The 12,240-nt window shown below is 39.4% G+C and overlaps 1 long non-coding RNA gene across 1 annotated transcript; it reads right to left on the reverse strand.

Annotated features, from left to right (window-relative positions):
• Window positions 1-11,180: 11,180 nt before the first annotated feature.
• Window positions 11,181-11,633, reverse strand: LOC149829963 (uncharacterized). The gene is made up of 2 exons (XR_016433608.1): window positions 11,482-11,633; window positions 11,181-11,307 (listed from the first exon to the last, which is right to left on the reverse strand). It is a non-coding gene; the product is annotated as an uncharacterized LOC149829963 (long non-coding RNA).
• Window positions 11,634-12,240: the final 607 nt, after the last annotated feature.

Below are 12,240 nucleotides of genomic sequence, written 5' to 3' on the forward strand. Positions count from 1 at the left end.
CCTGGAGATCTTGTGCAGAACACGACTTGATGTGTTCGTGAGGCAGGAATGGTTGTGCGGACACCACCGCCGTGGTGTGCGAAGGAAAAGGCTGCTTAAGAATGTCCATTTTTTCTTCTTCTTCTCCTTCTACCAATAAATTCTTATCGATAAGATCTTGCACAATGTTCTTGAGAACGAAACAGTTCTCAGTGCTGTGTCCCACTGTTCTGTGGAACTTGCAGAATTGATCTTTCCATTTCCCCATAGGCACAGGGGGATCGGTCAGTCTAGGCAACTTAACCATTTCTTTCGACAGCATATACTCGAGCACATCTTCGAGTGATTGGTCGAGGGGAGTGAATTTTCGGTCATAACTCCATCCTTCGTGTTTAACCTTTTCACGCAATTTAGGCCCTTTGTCTTGCTGAGAAGGCTTGCTGAACTGAGGAGCAGGCTTCATTTTCTGATCTCCTTTATTGTTAGAATTGTTTGTGCCATAGCAGTAATCTTTCTTCTGCCCTTTATACTGATTTCGGCTATTGTTGGTAGAGAAGGTGAAGTGAGCTTTCTTCTTCTGCTCACCTTGGGGGTTACTCTTGGAAAAAGTGAAGCCTTCATAGACTCCATTCTCTACGCTTAGCTCGAGCAATTCTGCTCGCTTAGTTAATTCAATGAAGGTCCGAGACGGTGCAGTAGAGATTAATCCTCTTAACGGCTGCGAAAAGTTATTGAGGATTAGGGACAGGGCGTGCCTTTCCGAGATAGGATCTCTCATCTTGTTACAGGCTGACCTCCATCTGTGAATGAAGTCTCGTGCTTTTTCATTCTCGTTCTGCCTCAGACTGCAGAGATGACTTAATGTCGGGAGCGCTTCTGTGTTGAACAAAAAATGTTCAATAAATAAATTCACTACTTTATCGAACTCCTTGAGCTCGATGGGATTGATATGCTCAGCATACTATTTAGCTGCAACTCCTTCCAAGCTGCGAGGGAAACACAGGAACAGTGCTCTGTTATCTCTCTTGAATCTTGAACACTCTGCGAAGAAAGTGGCGAGATGGGCTTTCGGATTGCCAGAACCATCGAACTTGATGAATTTTCGGGGGAGGTTTTCGAGATCGTCATCCCCTTTGAGGCCGTCATAGAAGTCCTCACTGGTGAAGATTTTCTTGCCCTTGTCGCGGGCTTGGAGATCCTTAACAACTCGGGCCATTTCCCTGAATTGTGACTGCAGAGGTTCTTCTGTGACTTGATTCTTTGCTTTGCGGCTCCTCCTTTGTTCTCGCCCACGTTTTTGAAATGCCGGTGGCACCTCATATTCTTCCTCAATGTCTTCAGTTGATTCAGATTCATCTGAGATTTCTTCTGACTGAATCTGCTTCTTGGGAGCCTTCTTATTCTTGTGCCCGTGGAACTTTTCTCTGAATTGATTTTTTTCTGCCCTAGTCCCAGCTTGTTCACTCATCATTTTATTCATCATCTTTCGGAACATGGCATACATTTGCGGGTCTATGCCATCATCCTCTTGTTGCTGCTCTTGACTCTTCTCGGATCGGGGGGAGCCCATCTCTTCTTCTAAGGCTGATGAGTACTGCGATGCCGTTGTTCTTTTGCTTGATCTTGTCTGAACCATCAAATGTTATGGATGCTCTCGTATGGCAAAGACCTGATTAGATTATGAAGGAATTGGTTTTTGGAAGAAATATTTATTGAAAATATGGTAGACAATTTGAAGAAGATGTCCCACTACTAGGGACTGAGTCGTCGCTAGAATCACGACAATTGTGTTGTCAATTCTTTTAGCACGAGAAACAAACAACGAAAATATGCCTTGTTACCTAGGCGAGGTCGTCAAACCACAATAGAAAATGAGAGAATTTTATTAAAATGAGAAAACATGATTTTATTGATCTTGACAAAGAGGTGGAGGACAAACAATTTGCCACCATTCACGATAATCAGCAGACACTCTAGGACCAGGAAAGATTTTAAGAGAGACAAAGGAATCCTAGCCGTAGCGGGCAGAATGATATGCCCTAGACCATTGCGCGGAAGTGAGATCAAACTCTGCCATAACTCCTGATAACAATCGGGCTTCGACGTACTGCTGTCTCTGGGAGAACTGCCGGACACATCTCTCTGGTTGGTAGTAAGTGCAGAAGAATGCGCCCAGTAACTTGAATCTCTTGCCATAAGCATAGGTGTATCTGGGAGAAGATAGTTGCCGATCAAAATAGTCCCAAACTACATCATCTTCTTGAATGTTGTTGATCATAGACTGGTACTGTGCCACTGGAAGAAGTTCTTGACCATTATATCTGAAAGAGCTTGCTCAGGCTGGAACATGCTGAAAGAACCAGGATTGAAGTGCGTAGATGCATCCTTCAACTAAGATGGATTCTCCAAGTGAGAATCGAGTCAGACCTCGATATAGGAAAGCGAGCGCTGCCATGGCTATGGAGAGGCGATTGGTTTGTCGACTTCCCCATCTTCTCATATGATGGATTATTCTGATGTCCATGTAGTTTTGTCCATCTGGGAAGAGGGATAATCCTACAGTGCATAAAACCATTGCATTCTGAATCCTTTCTTTAGCTGTCCTGGATAGCGAACTGATTTCAACGAAGGTCTCGTACTGACGATACAACTCGAGCAGATCGACATATTCATTCCCCTCCAACTGGATCAAGGGCCAGGATCGGCGGCCTGCCATACGAGCTAAGGAGTCTCGGGGGTCCAAACCCTTGACATTGATCAGGAATTGATGTTCTAATGGATCACTTGGCTGACCGGCTGGTTCTGGTAACCCCATGATTTCTGAAAATTCATCCATTAAAACGGTCATCTCTCCCCACGGGAACCAGAATGTACATGTCCGAGGATTCCATCGCTCCGCCATTGCATGGATCAAGTTGCCGTTGATGGTCTGCTTCCCAACTGCTGACGCCAATTCTAATCCGCACTCGCTCAAATGGTCCGGGAACATTCGGGAAAAGCTTTTTAGCCAGGAATAATACCACTGGAGAATGAAAGTTCCGGTGCTGAGGCCTCGATGTTCAGGACGACCTTGTCGCACCTCGAAGGAGATGTGACCTTCAGGAAAGATAGGATCGACTTGACTGGATGCCATCGAACTGAAAACAGAGAAAGACTCAGAATGAGACTTAGGAAATTGTGAAATTTTGGAAAAAATTTGCAGGCAGGAAAAAAAAATGTAGCTGGAAAATTCAAGATCCAGTGGAAAGGTAGAATGTAAAATTACCTGGAGTTTTGAAAGAAATGGGATATTTGAGAAAATCATCCAGGGTTTGAGAAAAATATCTCGTGCAAAATAAGGATATTTGAAAAAGGCCTAATAAGTTGGAAAACATTGGGAAATATAAAGAATTGAGGAAATAACACACATACAATCACATCCTGCACAAACATTTATGCACATTCAGCATTCCCTAAAAGGCTAACTCTAAATGCATCCATTTGAAAACAGCTGTAGGACTCTAATCCTAACTCTAGGTTCAGATCATCTTTGTCCAATCCAGTTATGCCGATATACCTGAACCGAAATTCGAGGTACGTGGCATATAATTTAAACTCCAGTTCTAAGGTAAGGTTTTCCAACATCCTTGAGCGCCTACCGATATACTTCAGACTGTGGCACACGGTACGTGGTAGGGGGGTGTTAACCCAAATAATTGGCCCAGTTGTGAGGCTCTGTCCCGAACTAGGGATCTGGAATAGAGCCCAGCAACGTGAAGACCGGGTAATGATAGGTAATGGAGATTTTAAAAATAATGATCACATGTAAGAAATAGAGGGCTCTAAATCCTAGAGAGATAGACTTTTGAAAATCTTTGAAGAAGCATACATTGTTTGCATTCAGATCCTAAAATGAGGAGAGTTGTATTTAGACCTAAGTCTATGTGAGCATGAAAACATCTCCTCAATCTGGTCCTACCAAACCATGCCTAGTCTATATGCAGTCAATGTTAGCTAGGTCAGAATCTAGGCTCCTAGGCTCACATGATATAAAAAGTAAAGAGCTGACATGTTGTGAACATAATTTCGATAATTGAACTAAGTCAAGCATAATTTAGGTCAGACAAGGACAGGTCCCATCACGGTCGCCAAACCTGTTATCGTCGCAAAATTTTTCCCATCTTCCCTTCCTTGCGGAAGAGAGAGGAAAATGCTTTCGCGATTCAAACTTGACCGGATTTTGGAAATTGTTTTGAAATATACTCGCCTCCATTTTTGAAAATTGCGGGAAAATCCATGGGATGGGGCTCGACCTGTCGGTACGAGGTTCGACCGTTCCTGCCGCCTTTAACAGGGGTAATCGAACCAAGGACCAAAATTATGCTTGACATAGTTAAATCATCAAAATTGTGTTCTATCCTAAATGCGCAGAGAATTCAGGCATGTGCTATGAGAATTTTGGGAAATGTAAATTGGAAAATATGATGTATGCTTAGAAAATATTTGAAGTTGGAAAGCATTTCTCAGGAAAAGATGGAAATCAATCTCTCAAGAAAACTCAGACGAAGAAGGTTTGAAATCTCGAGAAAGTTTATAAAGAGTTGGAAAATCTTAAAGAAGTGAGAATCTTGAGAAAGTTTAAATGAGAATCTCGGGAAAATCTTGAGAAAGTTTATAAAGACTTAGAAAAATGAGAATCTCAGGACAATTTTGAGAAGGCGTAGAAATACTTGGAAAATCATGAGGAAATGAGACTCGCAAGAAAACTGTAGGAATTCTTGAGAAAACATGAACATTTGAAAAAAGGAAAGCACTTGTTGGGAAAACTCAGACTTTAAGAAAAGGATAAAAAAATTTATAGAAAAGGTTCATTGGAGAATGAAACTTAGAACTTGGGAAATTGAAATCCTGAAAACATTGTCCTTGAAATCTCTGAAAATTGATTTCTGATTCTTGAGAAATATGAAAATTCCTTTCGAAAAATGGATCTTAAGAAAATAACCTTTTAAGGAAAATCACGGGAAAACTTTGATTTGGGAAATCCAACTCCGAATATCATCATAGTTTCTTGAGAAAATCGATTCCATGAAGTGAAAATCTTTTAAGAAAAACAAATGATGCAGATGATGTGAATGAATGAATGCACTTTTGAAAAGATTTTTGAAAAATTTTATTGGAAAAATGTGGCTTAGACCAAAATAAATCCTTCACATATTCTGACTGTGGCCATGAATATATTCAGGGTTTATTTGAATTAATTCACAATATTTTAAAATCATTGGAAATATGAGGAAACTCCGCCTGTGTAGTTATACACTGCCGGTCCCAAGCCCGGATAAAGGAGGAGGGTTGCGGTAGGCCTGTGACAGCCAGCATAAAAACTTTGTCATATCCTATGAAAATGAACCAATATGAGAATTTCGTTGGGGCGTTCCCTACTGAGCGACGCGCTGTACTCTCTAGGCCCGGAGGCAGTGATAAATGTGCAAGGGTTGCTAGGTCGTCGCCCAGAAGCGACGCGTCACACCGGCGCCCGGGTGTGGTGTCAAATAGGCAAGGGTTCCCTCACTTTGTTGGACGGGTGGGGGTAAAGAAGTTAGTCCAAGACCATAAAATTAGGTTAGCCACTTGGAACATAGGGTCTTTAACTGGTAAGTTGGTAGAGTTAGTAGATGTTATGTGTAGGAGAAAGATTGATATTTTATGTCTTCAAGAGACCAAATGGGTAGGTGAGAAAGCTAAAGTGATAGAACCTTGGGGATATAAGATTTGGTATACAGGAATAAATAGGAATAGGAATGGAGTAGGGATTGTTATGAGTCGTCAGTTTATAGATAATGTAGTTGAGGTCCGTAAGAAGGGTGATAGAATTTTACTTATTAAATTAGTATTAGGTACGGATATTATTAATATTATTAGTGTTTATGCACCTCAAGTAGGTTTAGATGATTCCATTAAGCATCAATTTTGGGAAGATTTAGATGGAGTAGTACAAGAGACATCTTATGGAGAAAAGCTTTTCATCGGCGGTGACCTTAATGGACATGTAGGCATTAGTAGGGATGGATTTGAGAATATCCATGGAGGCTATGGTATAGGAGAAAGAAATGAAAGTGGAGAAAGGATTTTAGATTTTTGTTTGTCCTATGATATGATCTTAGCAAACACTTGGTTTAGGAAGAGGGAGTCTCACCTAGTAACATTTAAAAGTGGGGTTAATACGAGTCAGATAGATTTTTTCCTACTTAGAAAGAGAGATAGGGGTTGTTGCATCGATTGTAAGGTTATACCAGGAGAAAGTGTAGCTACACAACATAGAGTCTTAATTTTAGATCTTAGAATTAGACAATGCCGCAAAAGGGATAGACATAGGATAGATCCTAGAATTAAGTGGTGGGCACTGAAAGGAGCTAAACAAGGAATGTTTGTAGAGCAGGTAGTTAAGGAAGTTGATTGGTGTCTCGAGGAGGATTCAGAATCAATGTGGAATAAGATAGCGGGTGGTATGAGAAAAGTAGCTAAGGAGGTATTGGGTGAGTCTAAAGGCGGTGCACCACTAGGTAAGGATACATCATGGTGGAACGAGGATGTCAAATTAGCTATTAAGGTTAAAAGAGAGTGTTATAGAAATCTAAGTAAGAGTCGTGATAATGAGAATTTGGAGAAGTATATGATAGCAAAGAAGGAAGCTAAAAAAGTTGTTCGAAACGCGAGGGCTAAGGTATATAAGGAGGTTTATGACAAGTTGGATACCAAAGAAGGCGAGAAGGATATTTATAGGCTTGCAAAGATGAGAGATAGGAAATCGAAGGATTTGGGTATGGTTAGATGTATCAAAGATGAAACGCAAAGGGTTTTAGTCAAAGATGAGGAGATTAAGGAGAGATGGAAAGATTATTTTGATAAGCTATTTAATGATAGTCATGCTCAAGATCTTGGAGACTTCTCCATTCCTTTTCATGAGATAAATCATGACTTCATGCGCAAGATTCATAAGAAAGAAATTGCAGAGGCTTTGAAGAAAATGAAATCAAGAAGGGCAGTTGGCCCAGATGGTATACCTATCGAGGCTTGGAAATGCTTGGGAGAGAAAGGTTTAGAATGGTTGACAAATCTTTTTAACTTGATTTGGCGAACAAATAAGATGCCTAATGAGTGGAGGAAGAGTACTTTGGTGCCTTTATATAAGAATAAGGGTGATATACAAGATTGCACAAACTATCGTGGTATAAAACTCATGAGTCATACTATGAAACTTTGGGAGAGGGTGATTGAGTCTAGGTTGAGGAAGGTTGTCATGATATCGGAGAATCAATTTGGTTTTATGCCTGGAAGATCAACTATGGAAGCTATACATCTTCTTAGACAACTTATTGAAAGATATAGAGAGAGGAACAAAGATTTGCATATGGTTTTTATTGATTTAGAGAAGGCATACGATAGAGTACCTAGGGACGTTCTCTGGTGGACAATGATGAAGAAAGGTGTTTCTCTCAAGTACATTAGTATAATTAAAGATATGTATGAAGGAGTAGTAACCAATGTCCGCACTTGTGGAGGGGTGACAACCAATTTCATGATAACGGTTGGGTTACATCAAGGATCTGCTTTAAGCCCTTTCCTATTTGCGATAGTGATGGATGAGCTTACGAGATCAATTCAAGAAAATGTACCGTGGTGTATGTTGTTTGCTGATGATATTGTTTTGATTGATGAGTCTAGAGCTGGGGTTAATGCTAAGTTAGAATTATGGAGACAGACATTGGAAGCTAGAGGTTTTAAGTTGAGTAAGAGTAAGACTGAATATATGGAATGTCGGTTTAGTAAGCAACGAAGTAGTGATGGGAGTGTAGTGAAGCTTGGTGAGCAAGATATTCCGGTGAATGATTATTTCAAATATTTGGGATCCATCATTCAAAAGTATGGAGAAATTGATGGAGATGTAAATCATAGGATAAAGGTTGGGTGGATGAAATGGAAAAGTGCTACTGGAGTGCTGTGCGATCGTAGAATGCCATTGCGGTTGAAGGGAAAGTTTTATAGGACGACTATTAGACCCGCTTTACTATATGGTACGGAATGTTGGGCTGCCAAGAGACATCATATTCAAAAAATGAGTGTAGCTGAGATGCGGATGCTTAGATGGATGTGTGGAAATACAATAAAAGATAAGATTCAGAACGAAGAGATACGTAAGAAGGTAGGTGTTGCACCCATTGAAAATAAGATGCGAGAGAATCGTTTACGGTGGTTTGGACATATTCGGCGAAGGCCTAATGATGCTCCAGTTAGAAGGTTGGAGAAATGGGAAAATATATTAGTTAAAAGAGGTCGGGGTAGGCCTAGGAAGACTTGGATGGAGATGATAGGAAAGGATATGAATGCTTTGAACCTCACCGAGGACATGGCGTTGGATAGAAATGATTGGAGGAAAAGGATTCATGTGGAAGACCCAAAATGAATTTCTTTTTTGGTTCATATCGCTGACCCCAATTGTTTTGGGATGAAGGCGTAGTTGTTGTTTGTTTGTTGGAAATATGAGGTGCATTTTCAAGATAGCCTAAGAGTGTAGGCTCAATGTGACTGGTAGAGAGATGATGGATCTGGGTCTCGTCCATATTCCGACTAGGGCCGTAAATATGGACTCCACCGAGTTCATCAACTCTCTAAGAGTTGGTGCACGTGCCGTTCGTGTTCATCCACGGTGGGTTTTGAAAATTGAGATATATGCATCATAGAATCAGGATATTACTGAAATCAAACTATATGAGATGCGGCCTAATCTAAGCAGTAAAAGTAAATCTTATTCCAAGGTTTACATCGGATTGTTACATTGCATAACATAAAGTAAAAGAAAATTGAAATGGAGCCAAGGAATCAACCTCTTCTAGATTTTCCTGCAAAATGAGAGTTAGTACAAAATAAACAAGGAAATGGACATATATATATAATATATACAACGAAGAGACATATACATATATCAAAATGCTAAAATAGGTGCTAAATGTCATGTAACGATGGAGGTGTAACTATATGAGAAAATATATGGATGTTCATACATGAAAATAAAAGCACATGAAGATATATATATATATATATATATAAATATATATCTATGTATATATATATATATACATACATATATATATATACATATATATATACATATATATGTATACATATAGATAAATATATATAGATATACATATATATATAGATATATATATGCATATAATGAGAAAATATGTACATACTAATGGAAATTGCGTATAATAGGTAAAACCAGAAATTACAGGTATATACAGTTTCTGTAGGTGATTTCACACAACCATACTTCTCAAATTATAATGCAATTTCCAGTAAAAATGGGTATGGAGCCTCCCTATATATCCATAATGAAGCACGCCAAAGAGGGTTGGGAGATCACGATTGGATATAGAGATATCCGTTCATGAATATGGCCAAATATCAAGACTGCATACTTGCAGCAGAAAATGAATATGTGCAGGAAATGGGTTGTGGAAGCATCATGGGCTATTTCAAGGATATCATGAAAAGGATATGAAAAGCTTGGTGAATAGGTGAAAATGTCGTGGAAAATGATGAAATAATATGTATAATTGGTGCTGCAAATGGGGTGATATAGCAAACAAGAATTTAGCACTAAGCTAAGCAAAATTTCATAAAACCAAGGGTGATGTTCCAGCCATAGCTTCATAAAATAGGGATTTTAACAGCAAGCTAGACAAAATCTCATAAATCAAATGATGGTTCCAACATAACTTCATAAAACAGGAATTTGAATATCAAGCTCATAAATCAAATGATGAAGTTCCAGCCATAACTTCATAAAACAAGAATTTTGAACATCAAGCTCATAAATCAAATGATGATATTCCAGCCCATAGTTTCATAAAACAGAAATTGTAGCATCAAATGATGAAGTTCCAGCCATAACTTCATAAAACAAGAATTTTACCATCAAGCGAAACAAAATTTCATAAATCAAATGATGATGTATTTACAAGAGTAAGAGAAAAGAAAAATACATGTAATAGCAAATACTCATGAAGGGATATATATATATATATAAGTATATATATACATATATATATATATATATATATATATATATATCCATATATACATATACACGTATACATATAGGTAGATATACAATAGATATATATAGAGAGAGAGATATATATACATGTAATGAGAAACATATACATATAAATGGAAAATCCATATAATGGGTAAAATCAGAAAATACAGGTATATACAGTTTCTGTAGGGGATTTCACGAAGCCATATTTCTCAAATTATAATGTATTTTTCAATAAAAATGGGTATGGAGCTTCCCTATATACCAATGACAAAGCATGCAAAAGATGGTTCATAAAGCCTAAATGGATATTAAAATATTCATACATGAACATGGCTCATTTTCAAGACTGCACACCTGCAGCAGAAAAGTGGGTAAATGCATAACAATTGAGTTGCCATGGAGTATGTAGGTGACTGTAGGAGGTTGGGCTGTGGTGAACAGGTATGGCAGCTGGAGTGGATGTTGTTGTGATTGCAACAATGAGGGAAAAGGATAATGGTGAATGTAATGGGGATAAGATGTGCTCATGTGCACAGGGCTACTACAGCAATGCACCACATTGCTGTAGGTGGTGAACAAAAGGAACATCTGCTGTAAGGATAAAAGAAGGCTACAACAGTGTGAAACATGATCATGGTGCAGGTAAGTATGGGATAATAGGTGATATGCAGGAAGGTGTTTGTTGGCAGAATATAAGGATGTACAGAACTAGCATTCAGTGCTCCCTGCAAATACAGTGCATAGAAGGTACCAAAGATTGAGCATTATCAAATATACCTAAACCATCAATTAATGTGAAGTACCAGCATTTGAAACCTCAAGTACTTGAAATCTCTAATTAGTTAAAACCAAGTGATATTCGATCCCTCCATGAAATCTGAAGCACATTTCAAAAACCATCTTATTATCATGCTTTACAAATTACATCCAGCAAACTCCTTATTAGCATACTCCATAAAACCAAGAGCTGCCCACCCATCAAGACCGATGGTATGGAAGCTCTAAGATTTTTTTTTTTTTATCCGACTTAATCAAGTCCTCCACACAGCTCTTATACTGGGAAATCAGATCTCTGCGTTGATTCAGAAGTTGCTGACACTCATCAACTTTGAGCTTTTGGCCTTCAACTGTTGTAGATTTGGAACCTATAAATCTTGATATGGAGTTCAGCAGTTTGAGTCCAGTCAAGTGAGACTGAAAATTCCTTTGAAAGAAAAAGCATGTCCAGAATAAATGCACCTCTGTTTTCTCCGTATGACAGTATATCACACAAACAAGTAGTCAAGTGGAGACTCTTTAGTTGCAGATTGCAATTAAACATCAAGAAATATGAAAATTTCAATAACTATATGATATATTACTGTTGGATCACATAAGCTCCAATTTTTACAGACATCTCAGAGGCATTCACTTACCGTAGAGATTTAGGTTGGGAAAGAGAGGGTGGCCTCCACGCTTGCTGTCAACGAGTTGAGTATCTTGGTTTGGCAGGGGCTGAAGGGAGTAGAATGCTCCTTCTGGATGGTACGCTTACAGCAACGGTTTTGGGGATGTTCTGCACCAAATAGATTTGTAGCCAGCAAGTGATGGCCAATCCTCTGCTATTGGGCTGAAGGAAGCACCGACAATAGCTGGCTAGAGGTGGAAGACCCCTTTTGAACCAGCGACTATCCTGCGGCTGCTGGAAAGAAATCAAGAATTGATTTCCTGCTGCTGGGCTGGAGGCAGATGGGGAAAACGGTGGTGGCTCTCCTCCGGCTGGGGCTGTAGTGGCTAAAGAGCGGCAACTGTTGGAGGTGGAAGATCTGCGATTGGTGGTGATGGTGATGCAGCCGTTGAAGTCTCTGGTGGTTGGGCTGAAGAAGGATGAAGCTATTGTTGGTGGGTTGGAGATGGTGAGAAACCTGCGGCTGGGCTGTAGTGGCTGAAGAGGGATCTCGATAGCAAATGGTTGGGGATGAAGAAGGTGAAAACGCCTCTCTCTCTTTCCACCTTGAGAGCCCCTTTTAAAACTTTCCTTTCCTCTTCAAAAGAAACGCATCCCCTTCCCCCCTTAATGAGGTTCCGTTAAATTTTTTTGAAAATTTTGTTGAAAATCTTGCAAAGGCGTGAAACCGATGCCTCCTTATTTTGAAAACTTGCTGTTTTAAAAAGAGGCGCCTCTTTGGTTTTTC

The sequence above is a fragment of the Nuphar pumila genome, chromosome 8 (genome assembly GCF_984573655.1).
Source record: "Nuphar pumila chromosome 8, dmNupPumi1.hap1.1, whole genome shotgun sequence".
Classification (NCBI taxonomy): domain Eukaryota; kingdom Viridiplantae; phylum Streptophyta; class Magnoliopsida; order Nymphaeales; family Nymphaeaceae; genus Nuphar; species Nuphar pumila.